Source organism: Canis lupus, chromosome 17 (genome assembly GCF_011100685.1).
Source record: "Canis lupus familiaris isolate Mischka breed German Shepherd chromosome 17, alternate assembly UU_Cfam_GSD_1.0, whole genome shotgun sequence".
NCBI lineage: Eukaryota > Metazoa > Chordata > Mammalia > Carnivora > Canidae > Canis > Canis lupus.
Window position 1 is genome coordinate 40,150,874 of NC_049238.1, and position 17,939 is coordinate 40,168,812.

Genomic DNA, 17,939 nt, shown 5'->3' on the forward strand with positions numbered 1-17,939 from the left:
TCACCCCACACTCCCCTGATGTGAATACACTGCATAAATAACTATAGTACACTATCAAAACTAGGGTAGTGACACCGGCACGACCCACAGAGCTTATTCAAATTTTACTAGGTTTTTTTTTTCAGGTTTTATTTATTTATTGGAGGGGGGGATAGCAGAGGGAGGGGCAGAGGAACAAGCAGATTCCCTGTTGAGTGGGGAGCCCAACCCCAAAACCTCTAGATCATGACCTGAGCCAAAGTCAGAAGCTTAACAAAGCCACCCAGGCACCACAAGATTTTATCAGTTTCACAAGCACTCATGTGTGTGGGAACCCATGCAACTTTATTACATGTGTAACTTTGTATAACCACCACAATCAAGACACTAAACTGTAGTATCCCTACAGGATTCCCTTGTGCTACTCCCTCCTTCATGGGGAGGATGCCAATCACCTATCCCACCTCTAGCTCCTGACAACCACTAACCTGCTCCCATTTCTAATTTTATTATTTCAAGAATGTTATATAAATGGAATAGTGCAGTATGTAGGCTTTGAAGATTGGCAGTTTGACATGGCATCATTTCCTTGAGGTCCATCCACATTGTTTCTGCATTGGTTATTTGTTCCCTTCTACTGCTAAGTAGTGTTCCATGGTGTAGATGCACTGGTTTGTTGAATCACTCATCATTGAAGGACATCTGGGTAGGTTCTAGTTTGTGGCTATTTTGAGTAATGGTGCTATGAACATTCATATGTAAGTTTCTTTGGGAACATAATAGAAAGGCCCTAAAAGAGTATAAATAATTTTGAAAAAGAATAAAGGAATCTTTATTCCCAATGTGAAGGATTGCTATGTAGCTAGAGTAATTGTGACAGCATGGTAGTGGTAGAGGAATAAACACATAGGTCAATGGAACAGAACAGGAAACCTACAATCAGCCCCCACACAAATATGTCCAAGTGACTTTTAATAACACTGCAATGAATTCATTGGGGAACATATAGCCTTTTCAACAAACGGTGCTGGAGTGACTGGACATGAAATAACATCAACTTCAATTTCATACTTCATACAAAAGGTAACTCAAAATGGATCACAGACTTAAACATAAAGTATTAAACTTTTACGGAAGAAAAACCAGGACACATGGAGATAACTTGAGTTCTGTTATTCACAGGATACCAGGAAGAACCTCTTAACACATCTCTGGTGTGTCCCAGATGACTGAAATTCCGCTATTAGACAGTCATACCTTTTGCATAGGAGCTCATCCAGAAAATTCCTTTGGGAGAGATAAGATATGAGCTTTAAATCCTGAGGTGAATCAAATTTCAAGAACTCTCCAGCTAACAGCCAAGTGGACATTCTAAAAGGAAGTAAAATGAAAAAAAGCACTATATACTTGGGAGAAAAGAGATGGTTAGAAAGGAGTCAGAGGGATAAAGATGACCTTCTGAAAAGTTCCACCTACTTGACAATGCCAAAGTCAGTTCTCCCAAAATCTCTCTCTGGTCCACAATCATTGGTGGTGGTGATGCTGGTGATGAGTTTCCACCAAACTAAATTTGCCCAACATGAGCAGATATTCATACAGGGTGTGCACCAACTTACACACAAAGAAGAGTGTGTACATAAGTGTAAAAGGATGGAGTTGCTGATGTTTCTTCAGTTTAGTATAAATCTAGCTCAAATTACATAATTTCCATTCAAACAGGGTAATAAGGGATCCCTGGGTGGTGCAGCGGTTTGGCGCCTGCCTTTGGCCCAGGGCGCGATCCTGGAGACCCGGGATCGAATCCCACGTCAGGCTCCCGGTGCATGGAGCCTGCTTCTCCCTCTGCCTGTGTCTCTGCCTCTCTCTCTCTCTCTGTGACTATCATAAATAAATAAAAATTTTACAAAAATTAAAAAAAAAAACAGGGGAATAATATGGAAGATCTATTTATTGCCTATCTAGCATCTTCCTTCCTGGGTTTCCTATTTCTTTTACATGGCTGTCTTATGGAATTACTCAAGTAAATGCCTTGGGGGGGCACTTGTCCTGGAGTTTCCTAATTACAGATACATTGGACCTATCACCAACTTCAAATGAATCAAAAAAAATCAAGAGCTTTTAACCCTACAACTCTGTAGAAGCAAAATTTTCACCTATGGTAATTTAAGAGGCACGACAGATGCCATATGGTCATGTAATCATATTTACCAAACCATAAATCTGTGTCGTATAATCTGAGGGATAAGAATCCTAGAAACAACAGAAATGAAAATTTTAAATCCAGGAAATGTGGTCCCATGAGATCTCAGGCTACCGTTGCTTGTTTTTCCAGTCCACGCAGGAAGAGTGTTCAGAGAGGAGGCATCAAGTCTCCGCAGCGCCCCCTAGGGCAAGGAGGAGTCACAGCAGGCTGGAGCAAGCCCTCAGCTTTTCCGTTTCACTTTGAAGGGGTCCTGAAAACATTTCCCCCCACCGGGGATCCTCTCCTGACTGGAGTAAACCCTTATCTCCCAGCCAGGCAGCTCAGAGAACATGACGCTCAAATTAAAATGAGCAGCAGAGCATACAGACCAGGAGGCTAAGTCCATGAGCACCACACGGAAAATGAGGCCCTCTCAGTTCTGACCATGAGCTTTTCTACCAGTTAGCCACAAAGAGCCACCACAGGCCGGAGCTGCCACAGTCCTAGTGCAGCGTGGCACCTCAGGCTTGGATACAGTCATTCTCTTGCTCAAGGCAGTCTCTTGAGAAAACTTGCAAGCACAGACCATACGACCCTCATGGAACCAAAGGCCACCGGGAGCCAAGTGAGCTTCTGTGAGGTGCCTGTGCTGCCCTGGGGTTAAGCGTGAGGGCTCTAATGTCTGACTCCCACTCAGGACTGGGCAACCCATCTAGCTTTCTTGTGCCTCAGCAGTCTCATCTGTTAACTGCTGTGGTGTGGATTCATGCATCAATCCATGGGCCTGGCAGAGTAGGTCCTCAGCGCAGGCTGCTTATTATGACCTCACTTCTTGTTCCTAGAGCACACTCACCTAAAGCTGATTCCCCAGGCGTTCCTTAGGCCCTGCCTAGGCAGTCACACAAAACTAAGAAGGATCCCGAAGGCTGGAATGAGCTCCAGATGTGGAGCCGGAGAACTGAGACACAGGCAGACCCTGTCACTCAACTTTGCTGTGACATCTTAGGGCAGGGCCTTAACCTCTCTGAGATGGTAAGAATCTTCACCTTGCTGTGAGGAACAGAAGGGAGGGCTGCCGTGAGAGACCTCACACCTGGCCAGAACAGAAGCTCTTGAGCCGAATCAACTGGGAAAGGCCCGCTTCCTGACACGGGAAGGCCCAGGCAGAGCAGCAGAGGGCTGGGCATTGAACAGAGGGAAATACAGTCACTGAGAGCCTGCCTTGCCCTGGCCCACCCCCATACCAAGGGCAGGGAGCATCATCAGTGGGGCCACCCTCTCGGTCCACACACAATGGCATCTGTTGGGAGAAATTCAGTGCTGCAGCCTTGTGCTTGTACCTGGCAAGGATGGGCCAGGAGAGGGTGGACTGTTGATAGCATCCTCCACTGGGCTCTCCAGGTAAGGAGGCCTCTTCGTAATCACCATCACAAAGATGCCAGAACTACCAAAGACTAGAAGACCTTCCTCCTGCAAGTTGACTCTTATATGTATGTGCTCCTTGTCCCTTCATTCCCTCATCATCAAACTTTTTTTTTTAAGATTTTATTTATTTATTCATGAGAGACACACACACAGAGAGAGAGAGAGAGGCAGAAACACAGAGGGAGAAGCAGGCTCCATGCAGGGAGTCTGATGTGGGACTCGATCCTGGGTCTCCAGGATCACACCCTGGGATGAAGGCGGCGCTAAACCGCTGAGCCACTGGGGCTGCCAATAAACTTCTAAAGTCACCTTCAGGTGACCTTTCCCCTTGAATATCCCACAGTCCTCAGCCAGACTCTACTTTCCATAACTTTGCCTGTCAGGCCTGGTCCAGCACCTCTTCCTGGTTGTCAAAGCCATCGGGCCATTCCTTAGGCCCTTTCTTGTGCCCTACCCTACCCTCAGGGTCCCTCTGCTGACTGGAATGGCTCCCCCCCCCCCCCATTTTTTCCAGATTCATTGAGATAGAATTGACATAATATGTTGTTAAGTTTAAGGTGTACAACATAATGATTTGATTGTGTGTTTGCTGTGAAACCCTGTCCTCCTTCTATCTACCCAGGTCTTGCCTGGGTCCTCCCCTTGTCCTCCCTCTGGAACCACTTGTTATATAACACCCCTGCCCATGACTTGACAACATCATGGTGGCCAACATGCCCTATCACCTTCCACTTTCTCCAGACCTGGGCCCCTGTTTGTCTCACTATCACCTGTTTGTCTAAGACTTGCTAAAATTGCAGCTCCCAGAGCTAAGCCTGAAGCTCCAGAACTGGGGTTGAGCAGCACAGAGTTTTTAGGGCCATTCTCTGCCTTGAGCTGAGCTCCCTCATTCAACCATTGGCCGACACATTTGCCATCCCCCCTTAACATTCACTTCCTTTATTTGGTTTGCAATGGCCTCTATGACTAGGTAAGCTCACTGAAAATGGCCTGGAGGTGTGTCTTCTTGCATCCTCTAGAGTAGAGGCACAGGCAGGTGTACAACTACCCACTGATTCACCCACTAATTTTACCCCAAATCAGGTCTGAACTAAATGACATGCCTATTCAACATGGCTAGGATTCAGACTACCAAACACCTCTTGCCCTATATAAGTATAGGTCTGAGAGTCAGCAGGCAACAGAGATGAAGAAAGACACTGAGAAGGAGCCAGGAACAGCTAAAATAAAGTCCAACATGTACAATAATGAATTGACACTGTTTACAGTGTTTTCCCCAGGCCTGAGACAGAAGTTGGACTGGGGACACCATGGACCATCCATCACAGGAACCTGAGACTCAAGTGACTCAGATTTGTACTAACATGGAGAGACAAGATGGAAATTCAATAATGACCTCTGTTAATGTTCTGCCTTCCAGAAAGGCCTTTGTACCATGAGTAAATACAAATCTTGGTTGATTTTGTCCACACGTTTGAAATGATTTCTGTAATCTATTATTTCAGGTGTAATCAGGATGCTTTTTAAAAAAGATTTTACTGGGATGCCTGTGTGGCTCAGTGGTTGAGCATCTGTCTTTGGCTCAGGGCATGATCACGGAGTCCCAGGATTGAGTCCCACATTGGGCTCCCAGTGGGGAGCATGCTTCTGTCTCTACCTCTCTCTCTCATGAATAAATAATAAAATGTTTAAAAAGAGAGAGAGAGGGATCCCTGGGTGGCTCAGCGGTTTAGTGCCTGCCTTCAGCGCAGGGGCGTGATCCTGGAGACCCGGGATCGAGTCCCACAGTAGGCTCCCTGCATGGAGCCTGCTTCTCTCACTGCCTGTGTCTCTGCCTCCCACTCTCTCTCTCTGTGTCTCTCATGAATAAATAGAGAGAGAGAGAGAAAGCACGAGCAGCAGGAGGAAGAGAGGGAGAAGCAGACTCCCCATTGAGCACGGAGCCTGACCTGGGGCTCGATTCCAGGACCCTGAGGTCATGACCTGAGGTGAAGGCAGATGCTTAACCAACTGAGCCACCCAGGCATCCCCAGGATGCTTTTTAATCATGACAAGACACCATCATTTTACTTTCATCCTGGGACGACAAAAAAAACTACATTTCTCAGGCTCTCTAGGGGTTTTAAGTGGAAGCACTTTGCCTGACTTCTGCTCTCTCATCCCTCCTCCTCTGACTGGATGTAGAAACTTCAGTGGAGAACCATGAAGCCCTAGAAGGGCTGTTTTCCAAATACAATCCCCAGACTGGACCGGCGGCAGCAGCAGGTGGAACTTGTTAGAAATGCAGGATCTGTGGAATGGGCCCAGCAATCTGTCCTATTACGGTGATTCTGACACATACTCAAACTTGGGAACCACTGCTCCAAAAGATGGCAGAACCTTTATATGGAAAGATCTAGGTCCCAGAAGGAAGTGCAGGGCTACCGACTGCACTGGAGATAGAAATTAACTTGTCTTGGGCAGCCTGGGGGGCTCAGCGGTTTAGCGCTGCCTTTGGCCCAGGGCCTGATCCTGGAGACCAGAGATCGAATCCCACATGGGGCTCCCTGCATGGAGCCTGCTTCTCCCTCTGCCTGTGTCTTTGCCTCTCTCTGTGTCTCTCATGAATAAATAAATAAAATCTTTTAAAAAAATAAAAGAAATTAACTTGTCTTGGTTAAGCCATTTGAGGGGGGCCCCTGGGTGGCGTAGTCGGTTAAGCGTCTGCCTTCAGCTCAGGTCGTGATCCCAGGATCCTGGGATCAGGCCCTGTTGTCTGGCTCTCTGCTCAAGTGGGGAGCCTGCCTCCCCTTCTCCCTCTGCCTGCTGCTCCCCCTACTCTCTCTGTCAAGTAAATCAATACAATCTTTAAAAAAAATTAATAAATGAGGGGTTGTTTTGTAAAATAGGTGTTCTATCCCAACAAAAACACCACTAATCACTGGGCTTCCACTCATTAGGGCCATTTCCCAGCTGGGGTTTCCCAATGTCAAAGGCTGGCAGGGCAAGCTCTCTGGACAGCAGTGAGCTGGGGTTATTTTATCCCGGCTGTGATAGCCCACACAGGGACCCTTTCTACCCACTCATTCATTCGTTCACAGTCGGGTTGGTATGTTAACAATGGGGAAAGCGGAAGTCACCCAGAGCCAGGATCAGATAGCAGCCAGCTGCTGGTGTTAACACATTCCTGCCACCCTCCAGCCCTCCTGCCTGGCACCCCAGGCCAGCAGCAGCCCATTTTGTCTTCTCAGGGCGTCCAGAGCCCGAATCTTGGCCCCCCCATTCACAGACGGCCAGTGTTGGGAAGCCTGTGCCGGCAGCGCCTGCAGGTGCCAGGCTGGCCTGAGACGCTTGGAGGTCCACCTTTCCATCCGTGACATTCAAGTTCAGGTTTGAGGGCCTTGTCTCTCCTTGCCATCTTTGCCTTTCCTCTTCAAATGAAATCCCACTTAACCCCTCAAGCTCTGCCTCACATCCTGCCTCCTCCATGAGTCCATGGACTGACTGCTCCCTTCTCCTGTGTCCTTAGACATTCTATGTCTGAGACTCTGGGTGTAGCCTGACATCACAGGGATCACCCAATGCCATATAACTGTGACACAGAGTTCCATGTCTCCCCAATAAAAGACAATTTTTGAGGGTAGCGGCTATGTTTGCATGCCTTCCCTGTACCCCCCCAGTCCTGGCACCAGACAAAGGGCACTCATTACACTCATTAAATAAATGCCTGCTTAGTGATCAGTGACTGAGGTACTGGGGAGACCAGTGGCACCCAGGTGAGTGCCCTGAGGATACAGTACATAAAACCACAGGACCAATAAACCTAGATTTAAGATGCAGACCGGTGGCGGGGGTGGGGGGGTGGGGGATGAGGTAGCTGGGTGATGGGCATTAAGGAGGGCCCTTAATGTAACGAGCCTGGGTGTTACATGCAACTGATGAATCACTAAACTCTAAACTCTACCACTGAAATAACAGGATATGTTAACTAAATTGAATTTAAATTAAAAATTAAAAACAAAAAAAAAGATGCAGACCAGTTTTCTTTGCTGGAGGTACATGCTGGCCTCAGACTTTCTCTTCCAAGCAGAGTCCCCTACCCTCTGCGCCAGCCAACCTCTTGCTCCTCTCTGATTATTCCATCACTAGAGAGTTAATGCTTCTCCTTGGCTCCAGGGGCTGCCCTGGATTCTCTCACTATGCTAAACTCTCTCCCTATCACATATTCTTTGCTCCCATGGGCTATCTGTTCCCTCTGCTGCCACTGGCAGCAAGCAGGGCCTGGGCTCAGCATGGACGCACACGTTCTTCTGAGAGCCTCCCAGACCTTCACCAGCCTTCCAGAGCAGTCTTTCTCTCTCTCTCTCTCTCTCTCTCTCTCTCTCTCTCGGCACTTTTCTTTTTTTTTTTAAGATTTTATTTATTTATTCATGAGATACACACAGAGAGGGGCAGAGACACAGGTAGAGGGAGAAGCAAGCTCCTCGCAGGGAGCCCGATGTGGGACTCGATCCCGAGACCAGGATCACACCCTGAGCCAAAGGCAGACGCTCAACCGCTAAGCCACCCAGGTGTCCCTCTCTCGGCACTTTTAAAGGATGTGGCTTCCTTACTTAATACTTCATTTTTGGCCACACACCAAACTGGACAAGGAATGCATTCCCTCCACACTTTCCCCGCCCCCAAGGCACGCTGGCCACTCCTGTTAGGCAGGTCTGCTCACCAGGTGATTTAGCCCTTTCACAGGTACCCCCTGCTCACCAGACTTCCATCTTTTCTAAGTCTCTTCCCCAGTCCCCTGAAAGGACCTCAAGGCAGGCGGGGCCCCAGGGCAGCTTGCTTCATAAATTTATGAAACCTGAATCTACCAGCCGCCCCCTCTCTTTTTCTATCAGGAGAAACAGTTGATGGCCCCAGTCCAGGGGCAGCTATTCTGTATGAGCCCTTGGCAAAGTGGGACTTAGGGCCAGGCCTGGGAATCATGTGCTTCAGACCTGCAAGGGAGGAGGCAGTCTAACTACTTGCTTTTGCTGGCCATGTGGCGTTAAGCAAGTCACAAAACGTCAGAGCACCTCGGCCTCCCTACCTGTAAAACGGGGCTAATAGGGCTGATAGGTACTAACCTCCTAAGGCTGTTATAAAGATTAAGTGAGGGAATAAACAGAGGCACCTGGAACAGTGCTGGATGCATAGGGAACACTCCAAAAGAGGTCAGCTCTTAACTCTTATTATGGTTATTATTTCCTCAAGCCTCACCTTAGGAGGTCACTAACCTCTGAAGAATATGAAAGTCAAGGAGGAGAGACCCCCGTGAGCTCCATAAAGGCAAAGGGATGCTCAAGACCACAGAACCCTCTAGAACCCATATCCTCCATAGAAGAGCATCCCAAAAAACTTCAGGATTATGATGCTAGATGCACCTCAATCCTTTTAAATCCCTTATCTAGGAGCTGAGTAATTGAGACCATTTAACTAAACATTAAACTCAACAGATTGATTTCAATTTTGTAGATTTGTTTTGGAAAAAAATATGTGTATGTGTGTGTATATGTATTCATATACATAGATTTTTGAGCTTGAAAATATTCTCTACTGATAAACACCGTGGGGGGGGGGGGGGAGAGGCACCTACATGCTATCAAGAATGTTACAGGAGGAGACGCCTGGGTGGCTCAGCAGTTGAGCATCTGCCTTCAGCCCAGGGTGTGATCCTGGGGTCCCGGGATTGAGTCTCACATCGGGCTCCCTGCATGGAGCCTGCTTCTCCCTCTGCCTGTGTTTCTCATGAATAAATAATTAAAATCTTTAAAAAAAAAATGTTACAGGGGCACCTGTGTGGCTCAGTTAGTTAAGCGTCCAACTTGTGATTTCCACTCAGGTCATGATCTCATAGGTCATGGGATGAAGCACCACATCGGGCTCCATGCTGAGCAGGGATCTGCTTGTCTCCCTCCCTCCCTCCCACTTGTACTCACTCTCTCTAAAATAATAAATAAGTAAAAAAAAAAAAAGGAATGCTACATTCTAAGAGAAACTCAAAGGACCTCTCTCCTTTGTGGAAACACAGGAGAAAAGGTTGAGGATGTAATGGGCCGGCTTAAAGGGTCAGCAATATCTAGCATAGGGCCTGCCATACTGTCACCATGCAACAAAAACAGGGGACTTGTGTAGCAGAAGAGGTAGAGGAGTGATCCACCTTGAGGAAGTGGTGTGAGCAAAGGCTGGGCAGAGTGAACACATGCAGTGTGTTTAAAGAGTAGGAAGGAGTCTGGCATGGCCACACTGCAGACAACGAGGAAGGCAGCAGGCGAGATCAAGGTAATCATGTCGGCAAATATCAGCACATGGACTCAGCAAACATTTGTCGAGCTCCTACTGTGTGGCAGGCACTGGGTGGGGATCCAGTAGTGAACTTGACAGGCAGGCGTCCCTGCCACGTGTGGTGGACATTGTCCTATGGATGTTGGGCAGACCAACCAGCTGCCTGAACCCAGTGGATATTTCTGGGCCCCTCCCCCACAGATGCCAATTCACCAGGTCTCCCCAAACCCCAAGATACTGATTTTTTGTTTTTGGTTTTTTTTTTTTTGCTTTCATCTGCATTTATTTTATGCAGAATTTACTGTCAGGCCTATGTTTTTGTTTCTCCAGTTTCTTCTAAGAGATCTTTTTCTTCCATGCAACCTCCTCTTCTGGTTTAGGAACAATGTGCTCTCTTTCAGTAAGAGTCATCCCAACATTGAAGGAAGAGCTTGCGTGTGCGTGAACCCATCTTGAGCCTGTGAAGTTCTATGCCACATCTTGGGGGTTTTATTCATCTGGATGTGCTCAATGACCAGAAAATCTACCTCAAAACTCTTAAGTTCAGGATTACTCTCTGCATTTTTAAGCATGTACAGTGAAAATTCAGCACTTTTTTTGGGCCACCGACCCTATGTCCAGCAGCACCATTGGCCTGTGCACTCCTACCAGCTCCACCATTGCAATGATGGAATGGCACACAAAGAAACATCCTCCAGAGTTGGTGCTTTTTGGATATGCATACCCCGGATGGCCTGGGCCGGTTCAAGTATGTTCATAAAGTGAACTTGTAGATTTGAACCTCTTGATTTGCATGATTTTTGCAGGGTTTTCTGGGTCAAGTGAATAGCAACCATTTTCAGAGATCACCTCCGGCCACATACAGAAAGAGGAAGGATACTGAATATTTTGAAAGCAGAATTCTGATACACATTTGGGACACCCATCTGGATCCATCTAATTCTCAAGAGGGCCTGAATCCCCTCAACAACATCTCTCCCTGGACTTGAATCTCTCCAGAGAAGGGAAGGGAGCCTGCCACCTCCCATGTGAATGCTTTGCAAACTATAAAGTGTCCCATAAAAAATATAAGCTATTATTATGATTGATGCTGGGTTGTCATTCCACCTTTGGACAGATCTGACTTTCTAAGAGCCAAATTTGCAGCCTATGACACTCTTCAGCTGTCTGAAGCATAGCTCCCATCACCTCTTCTCTCTTCTTTCCCTCCAGAGCTCAGCAAGTACCTTCTCCTCTGGTAAGACTCAGGACTTCATGGCACACTGACCACTACCACCACCCCTTACCACACCCAGGGCAAGCTCCAGTAGTTCTAGCTCCCTCTTAACATCTGAGTCATGGCAGTGACCCAACATTTACCCCAGTGCTCAGATAGGGCAGGAGAACACTCTGGCAGCCCCTTCAACAGACCTCCTAGACACAGACCATGTTCCCCTCTCTGTTGTTTTCCATTTCCCTCCTTAACAGAGGTGAGATAGGCTTTGAGAAGCTCCTATTTTCTCTATCAAGATGACATTATGGGGGTGCCTGGCTGGCTCAGTCAGAAGAGCATGTGGCTCTTGATCTCAGGGTCATGAGTTCAAGCCCCACATTGGGTGTAGAGATTACTAAAAAAAATAAACTTAAAAAAAATTTTTTTAAAAACAACACAAAAACCCTCAAGTTAACTTAAAAAAAAAAGATACCATGGATCCTAAGCATCGGGAACACTGACTTTCTACTTACTCAAAACGAAACTAAAAAGCCCATCTATTTTCTTCAGCAAAAGTTTCTCAAGCTCCAGCTCCTTCTGGAACCTCATCTTGTGGGCCTGGCCGTCAGCAGTCTGGGCCTGCCCTTCTAAGGGTTAGCATCTCAGAATGCTCCAAGGGGCCTGGAACAAGCACCATCAAAACCAGATGCTGGAAGTTCCCCAGGCCTCCTTAGCTGTCCCCAGGGAGAGCCGACTGCACGGCATGGAGTCTTTCTTAGCCAGCCTCCTTCAGTACTGGGCCCTTCTCCCTGGCTTTCTCCCACTGCCTGTGACATGGCCTCTTCCCCTGCCCCCTGCTTTGCCAATATCTCCTTCCCCCTCCTACTTGGGTCCAGAACAGCAAATCTTCTCACTGTGGGCTCTCCTCTAAGTCATCAGCTTGCCAAACATACTCCTTTCAGGAGCTGTTGTGACTGTCAAGGGCTTCACAAGCATCCTTGCTCTTACTCTGGCCAGACACAATGGGCCCAGATGGGAAAGCTCAGAAGCCAAGAAAATGAAAGTTTTCTCATGGGCCATGGGAAACTGTCAAGGGTTTGAGGGAGCAGCCTGGGCCCCAGCAGGCGTTATGATGATATGGCAGTGGTAGGAAGAATGGACTGGGAAGGGGATAGACCAGAGACAGGCTGGGAACTACTGTAATTGTCTAGCTGAGAAACAAGAGCAACCCAGTGGTGGCAGAAGTATTAACAGAAACAGTGACCTCGAGGTACCTGAATGGTTTGGTGGTTGAGCATCATGATCCCGGGGTCCTGGGATCAAATCCCACAACAAGCTCCACACAGAGAGTCTGCTTCTCCCTCTGCCTATGTCTCTGCCTCTTTCCCTGTGTCTATCATGAATAAATAAAATAAGAAAGAAAGAAAGAAAAGAAAAGAAAGAAAGAAAGAAAGAGAAAGAAAGAAAGAAAGAAAGAAAGAAAGAAAGAAAGAAAGAAAGAAAGAAAGAAAGAAAGAAAGAAAGAAAGAAAGAAAGACCTCAAGAGGGTAAGGAGTCACTGGTACGAGGACCAAGGGGGAAGGAAGTGTGGACAACTGAGGATTCACTAGGATGGGGATTACAAGGCACACCTGAGGAGGCAGATTATGACAAGGTGGGTCTGGCTACAGGAGGCTGAGATGGCCACAGGTCTCACAAGAGCACACACAGCCAGGTCCTTGGCTGACGTGTTGCTGGCCCAAAGTTAACCAAAAAAAGCACTTTGCAGATCGAGAGCCTCGCAACTCAAATCAGATTCCCAGCCCCACATCTCTCCTCCCCTGCCCCCCACTGGGGTCTTCTCCTTGACCCTCTCTCCGGTGGGTGCCCCTCTGCCCCACCTGGCCAATCACTTCGGCTTGGAGCTGGGTTGGAGCTGTGCCCGGAGCCTCACTGAGCTGCATCCTAGGCAGGAGAGTGAGACTCCCCCACATCCTTGAGACCCTTAAAAATTAACTCTAGAGGTCTTCTAGTGCTAAAGAAAGTCAGAGAATTTGTTTAGAAGAAAGGAACATTAACTGCTTTTTCTTCATTCGGCATCTAACAATAGTTATGACTCAAGTGAAAGGTCATATTTCTTCCTTACGAAAAAGGATAAGAAATCTTTTTTATGCACTTACCATGGAAAATGCTTAGCTTGTCAAATTCCACATGCTGAAAGGAGGAGAGCCACACTGCACCAGAGCCCTCTCTCCACACCAGGGCAGCTCACTGAGCTCTGTCCTAATCCCTGCTTTGGGTGGCAGGTGATGGAGGGGTTCAGCTGGGGGTAGGGGTGGGTGAAGGGCAGGGCCAGGGGGACAGTTTAGCTCTGGGACTTAGCCAAAGTCTCATAATTACTCTACACTGAACAGCAAATAAATCCTCTTTTAGAAAATGGCTCTCTACCACACTCACTGTGTTGGTTTTGTAGGAAAGGACTGGAGTTAAGAGATGCTCTAGTACAGAGGTTCTCAAAGGTCCAGATCCTGGACCATCAACATCATCCTCGCTGGAGAACTTGTCAGAAATACAACTTCTCAAGGTCCCAGTCCAGACCTACGGAGTCACACACACTCTGGGGGCAAGACCCAGTAACATGTCACAAGCCCTGCAGCTGATCTGGATGCCGTTGAGAACCATTATTTCAGCCTTTAGACTATTTCATTCCAAGGAAAGCCAGAAACTGTTCTGGACCCAACTGGGAGGAAACAAACTTCAGGTGTTCCCAATTTCATTGGAAAGGTCAACACCAGGTTGAGTTCAAGGTAAGTGGCTCTACTGATTTTAACAATGCAGGAAAGGCAACTACCGTTATAAAGTGAAAGAAGACAATGTCCACAGAACGCAGGTGGCTCTGGAGGGAATGTAGCCCCAAAATGTCTGGCTAACATTAGTTCGACCTTCTGGGAGCCACACTCTTCCTCAGCAGGGGACTCTGAAAGGCCTCACCACCATTAGTGGCCACTTTTTCTCATCTTGGGTTAACAACCCCTTTCTCCTCCTGCACACCCTCTTCTTGATGGCCTCCTCCACCCACACTCCACTCATCCACATCAGGCTGCAGTCAGGAGGCCCACACCCCAGCGGGGCTGGCTGAGGCTCCACCATGACCCCCAACATGAGACACCTAAGACAATTGTGTTTTGAAATGCCACCCTGACTGGGTCTGTGATTCTCAAAACTCAAACAGGATAGGCGGCTACCACAGCTAAGCCAGAGCTTTTTTTTTTTTTTTTTTTTAAGCCAGAGCTTTAGTTGAGGCCATGCAATCTTTGATTCTAGTGACTCAACTAGACCTCAATTTCCCTATATGTAAAATGGACAAAAACCATCTAGTAAGTGTTCATTAAATATCAGCATTTCTGGCCTGGACAGAGTGAGCCCTCAGAGAGGGTAGGTGGAAGCATCTAGATGTTGGGATTCCAGCACCCACTGCCCTCCTACATCCCCCCTCCCAACCACAACCCCTTCTGGAATCTTTAGTGCATAGCAGGAGCTCAATAAATGGAGTGAATTGAAGGGTGAGAGGTGGAAGGAGAGACCCGTGAATGTGTGACTTAGGCAAAGGCAGAATTGATCAGTGATGGTATTTGAGGGGGAAGGAAACTGCTAAACAAAACAGTGTTTACTACCATGAAAGGAAGCCAAAACAGTAACCAGCTAATATGAAACACAGGAAAATCTAGAAAGTATGTAAAAAGGGCACTGTTTTCTTTTTTCTTCTGAAAGATTAAAACAGTTTAAAAAGTTATTCCTTCCCGGTCTAAAGAGCTCATGGTCCTACACGTGGAGATGTTCCTGGGACACCAGAATGTGCTGCTACCTCCCATAGACTTCCCCTCCTACCAAGGTCTGGCCACAGGAGGCTGAGATGGGCACAGGGATAGGGGACCACAACATCACTGATCTGTCCAGTCAGAACTAGTTAGTATCACTGGTTAATAAATTATTCTCTATCTGTTCCATAGAATGAGGTGCCGTCATCCCAATGCTTATTGTGACCACAAGATGTTTGTGTTCTTCAGCCTTCCTAGGACTGTGGGGCAAACTGTTGTACTGTGAATGGAGAAACCACCAAAATCCTGTGTATATACTCTTGAGTATAACTATTAATATGGACTCATCAGAATAAAGACAAAGGAAACATTCAAAGGAGAACAGGTTTGTTAGGTGAGTGGATTATCAATGTTTTTCCTTTTTTATATAATGTGATGGATATTGACTTTGGACTTCAAATTTTTAAAAAAAAATATATGGTAAACATATATTTTGGAACATGTAACTTATAGAAAGTTGTTACTTTTGCCAGGGTGTGTAAAGGTAAGAAGGGCACAGCCACAAAAGGACCAGTTACTCTAAGGCTTGATAGCCAAGGATATGGAAGACAATGAGACCTACCATGGGGGACTCTGGGAGCAGAATGGAGAAGATAATAGGTTAACGGAAGGTGGAAATCACCCCACAAATGGAGCTGTATAACATGGGAAGAAATTGCCCAGCCCCATATCCCCTGACCATGCAGATTCGGGGGAGGGAGGTACTGAGCAATCATCCACCTGCAGGGACTGGTGGGCTCAGGTGCTTCCAGGTATCACTTTCTTACCACTATGTGCTTTAAGACAGGATGGGAGACTGTCTTTAAGACTGAGATCTTAAAACTCAGACTGCTACATCACAGCCTCCTATCCAGTTGTTGCGTCTTGGCCCCACAATAGGGTACGATACACCTGAAGCAGTCAGGAAGACCCTACTCCTAGTGCCTCTGAGTTTGGCAGCCTCCGCCAGCCTTTCCACCCACCCTAATAAGCCCTACAGATATCACCATTTTGTACCCTTGCCATAAAGGGGAAAGGCTGACAGCACCTCTCATCACAGCCAAGAGGAAGAGATGGCTTCTTATCAAAGCTACTAAATATTTTATCAGAAGGAAGTTGACATTGTCCCTTCCAGTCTCTAACTCTGATTCTAAGAGATCCATCTGCTTCTTTTTCTTCAGGAACAATAGCCAAATAAGAAAGGGAAAAGAAGACTGACCTAATAAACATGTCTGATAACAGTGAGGCAGGGAGACAAGCCAACCAACACGAAAATGTGGAGGGCCAGCGCTGAGGTGGTCAGAAGTACCTGGTCACACTGCCATATCCTGGCTCAGATTACGGCCAATGTTTGTTTACCAGGCCTACAGATTCTCTTCCTGGCCTTCCCAGCTTCCTATTTTAATTTTCTTCTTTCTCTGCAGAGAAGAATATCTCTCAGCAGACAATGAATACAGACAACTGAGAAGCAGTGAAAACACTCATCTGAGTTACCTGCTAATGTCAGATTACCTGATCCACTGGGAAAACAGAGAATGATAAGTCCAGTAAGAATGGGGCCCCACCTCATTGTTCCGGATTTCATTATCTCAAGTCACACCCCACCCCACCCCAAGCCAAACTGCAAATGCTCAGGTCTGTGACCAGGAGTAAGGAGAACAGGAGAGTCAGCAAAAGTTCCACTGAAGGGTGGCCGGGTACCAACTGTTATTCTGTGAAATATACATAGATACACATGGTCAGAAAGAAAAAGCACAGTTCAAGTTTTGACCAAACTTCAGGTTACTTTTCCGCTAGTTCAGCCATGCACTTTGAAGAATTCACAATGAGAGATTAAAGCAGGATTCAAAATGATTTAAACCCGATCCCTGCTCCAAAGACCATTATACAGCTGAGCAGGTGCCTCCATTCATACCTTCCACCTCTCGAGTTACATGGCAAAGGGCTCCTAACTCCCAGACACCAAAGCAGGCAGCATTCACAGAGAGCCCACTGTGAGTTGCTCTGGGCACACCCAGGGACAGGGGCGTTACATGACATTGTCTGTGCCATGCTATAGTTATGGCTTGGTTGAGGCCGAAAGGCAAGACGACAACGTCAAAGAAGAAAATAATCACATGTAGAAACGAGAAAACACACATTTAAAGACAGGTAACAGTTCGAGGCAGTAATGTCAAAAGGGCCTGAGCAGCTGGTCTAATCTAAGGGTCCCGAGGAAGAGAGCTAGGGTCCAGACTAGGAACTAAAGTGGCTGCTGCAGAATCCGTTGGCCCAGCAAAGGAGAACACACAAGAAGCTGGGGGAGGCTGGAGGTGCTCATTAGGAGGCTGTGAAGAAGCCAGCTGGGCAGGCATGGAAAATGGAAAGACACTGGGGAGGCTAATGAATTCAGATCTGACTCACACGTTGAAGGAGAGGAACACTCTGGTCATCCTACCCACTGTACACCAGCACAGAAAGGCCACTGAAGTGGAGAAGGTCTACTTTTGGAGTGGACAACACCCAGCTAGATGAAATGTCTGTACCACTGTGGATCCTCATATCCATATGGGCAACACCACCTTGGTTTTATTTTTATTTTTTTAAATATTTTATTTATTTATTCATGAGAGGGAGAGGCAGAGACATAGGCAGAGGGAGAAGCAGGCTCCCTGCAGGGAGCATGATGCAGGACTCAATCCCAGGACCCCGGGATCACACCCTGAGCTGAAGGCAGATGCTTAACCACTGAGCCACCCAGGAATCCCATCACCTTGGTTTAGGAGCCAGTAAAGTCCATTCCGATCAAGCCTTTCATTACATTTCAAAACAGCTCAGTGGTAGCCAAACACTAAGAAAGACCCAAATGTTCAAAATGCAGCCTATCCATACAATGGAATATTATTCAGCCATAAAAAGGAATGAAGCACTGACATAACTACATGGATGAACCTTGAAGACAGTATGCTAAGTGAAGGAAGTCAGTCACAATGATGCATATCAAATTATTCCACTTATATGAAATGTTAAAACACAGAGAAAGAAT

The 17,939-nt window shown here is 47.0% G+C and overlaps 1 protein-coding gene and 1 long non-coding RNA gene across 2 annotated transcripts in view; one reads left to right on the top strand and one right to left on the bottom strand.

Moving 5' to 3' along the window:
• Positions 1-17,939, bottom strand: part of TCF7L1 (transcription factor 7 like 1) — a 159,764-nt gene that overhangs the window by 102,415 nt on the left and 39,410 nt on the right. The window lies entirely within an intron of this gene.
• Positions 1,896-5,046, top strand: LOC111090634. Its single transcript, XR_005372481.1, has 2 exons — positions 1,896-3,651; positions 4,855-5,046. It is a non-coding gene; the product is annotated as an uncharacterized LOC111090634 (long non-coding RNA).